Genomic DNA, 2,846 nt, shown 5'->3' with positions numbered 1-2,846 from the left:
AGAGATAATTGGTTTTAACAAAGTCCTCCTCGATTTGCGTTCTGAGTCTTGCCATTTTGAGGAACCGTAAAGGTAACCTCGAAAATTCTTCACATTATTTTTCGCTTTGGCTTCGACTACTGGAGCGAGTTTTTTTCAGCATGTCAGTGAAATAAGGCGGCAGATTCAGATGTATATTGGAGGAGAAAATAACGAAAATTATTTCGCGCGCTTCTAAATACTAAAATCTCACATTCAAAATTGGTAGGAAAAAAGTGTTCAATGCCGATTTTTTTAGTCGAATAATCGGATCGAGATCGCCCATTCCTAAGTAGTTTGCGTTGGCCTTGATGTTGCACGAGGTAAAAGACGATGATAATAAAGTATCCTTTCGGTAGTCCGGATACCCCGCGAACAGTATAACGTGGTGCATAATTATGCTTGTTGGTAATTAAAGGCATCTTTCTCTATACATATGGATATAAGTAGGTTTCGCATTTGAATATCTATCAATTCTCTCAACAGGTGACGGATGAGAAAGAAGAGGTAAAAGGCGTTGCAGATGAGGTAAATGAGGAGGCAAGAATATCGGGATATTCGCTTTCAAGTTAACATAACACTGGCTCTAGAAAACTAATTACCTCTCGCAATGGCCCTGCGTCCTTATTAAGGTTTTCTAAGACAACTGGTGTACTTTGGAAATTCGTTAGTCTCTTGCAGAATTTAGAAAGTAAAGATGATCAGAATGATTCATTGATTATCCTCAACCTCAAGAGATTCGCAAAAACTATATATCCTAATACTATTCTATACTATTATATGAAAATACTATTCTAATTTCAGGAAAAGTCGTGTACAAACGGAAAAAATTTATCCGTAAAAAAGTCACGAACCTGTAGCTAGGCCTCGGATACGGGATAAAAAAATCAAACATGAAATCCTTAATTCTATGAAAAATGCATGAATTAATTTAGAACTTTTTTACGAACAGTTCGAATTTCCTACGAACAGTTCCTGAAAATTTTAGACTTGAATATAAAAAGGGAAAAATTGTATTTGTGCGATTTAAATTATACTTATAAATTTACACAACTCTGAGGATTTGAAACCTCGATCTCGACAGAGTTTCTAAACATAAACCATGAGTGGGTAAACACGCACAGCCATCAAGGCTGAATAATGTAGGTATAATAAAAATTTTAGCCACTCATCTGACGAATTCAAAACTACTCATACGCGTGCACATACGCACCGAGCGGGTGGGTGAGAATGTGTGCTGGCCACGTAAAGATGAACCTACGTCTAAGTTGCCAGATTTGTCGGGCAAGCTCGTGAGTACTCTGTGAAACTTTTCCCAATCATTCATAATATTTTTGTAATTATTTACGGAAAAAAATGATGAGCGGTTTTAGATTTGTCATATCGTGTTCGTCAAATCTTTCTCAAAATTCGTAGATTATTTACGAAATTACACCAATGTCCAATGAATTTTTCTAATATCCGAGACCCAGCTACCAGTTTGTGACCTTCTTACGTATAAATTCCTTCCGTGTGAATGAAAAATTTCCCTGTTCCTGATTAAATCTTTCTCAATGAATCTGAATTAGGCACACTAATGCATTCATAATTTTTATATGAATGCATATGACCAAATTGAATAAAAGTTCCGATTACGGAAATCAAAATTTAGCTCGACATTGGTAAATGAAGATTGATCCTTTACGTCTGATTATTAATATTAATTCTGAGAACATGATATGAACGGTTATTTGGATGTGTTATTTTCTTAAATTAAAAACATTAATTATATATAATTCGCACATATATTTGTAGATGACATTGACGTAATCTACCATTAATATTAATGTATTTTTATTACGAGATGATGCGAAGACTTATACGAAAATGAGTAACGATAGCGCAGATATAAATATATAATAGATAATTTCTGAGGGATTAGGCGAGAAATTCCTATGTGCTGCAAGAGTAGGTAACGAGTGCCTTTTATACGTCAATTCAGTCAAGCATTGTTATCACCTTCCGCAAACACACTATAATGGTGAGTTCACTTATTTACTCGTCGAAGAGCGAATATTATCGATATATTGTGAAAGAGATAACATTCACACATCGTACGTCCAAATTTATAAATATTACTTGTTGACACTCAAATGAATCGAATCTACTATATGACGGTAACAATACGGATGCAACAACACTCGCAGTCAAGTTTTTTCTGCGTGATATTTTCTCAATTTCATTTAGTGGTTACATATCCTTTCGTATAGAGTGCACTATTAGGGGTATCTCTTTGAAGATCTTCCGAGCTAAAACACCTCATTCTTCGTTGAAAATAATCCCTATATTGCACTATAATGTGTAGAACCATGTGGGAAAATGTCTTGACAGACTTAATTCATGCTAAAACCAGTGTCAATTTATCAAGTTCATCTTTTTAGGAAATACTAGCCTGGCGCTATCTTGGTGCTGTCTAGTTTGGTTACGCGTTTGACTTGAAGCTCTCTTGTGTCTAGTGCAAATCTGGTCGCTATCGAGCAGTTTGTTAAAAAAGCGAAATGGTTAGTTGGCACACCCATTTTTTGTTTGATTAGGAATAGTTGGTTAGGAGGTCTGTTCAAATTGTCAGGGCAGCCAAGTCCATTGGCTACAGTGACCAGTTTTAATTTTTGCGTGTTAATTGGCCGCTGCAGCAACTCATTGGGCCCTCCAACTAGCAAAAAGTTAGCACAGCCAATTAATTGGCCGGTGGTTCCAGATTTGTCTTCCTGGTCTATTGCGCATGCGCCACCCAGTGGGCACAAAATTTAGCGACCTCGGAAAGGTATTTCTTCGGAAACCAAAGAAGC

The sequence above is a fragment of the Belonocnema kinseyi genome, chromosome 2, assembly GCF_010883055.1.
Source record: "Belonocnema kinseyi isolate 2016_QV_RU_SX_M_011 chromosome 2, B_treatae_v1, whole genome shotgun sequence".
NCBI classification, from domain to species: Eukaryota; Metazoa; Arthropoda; class Insecta; order Hymenoptera; family Cynipidae; genus Belonocnema; species Belonocnema kinseyi.
Note: the sequence above shows the minus strand (reverse complement) of the source record.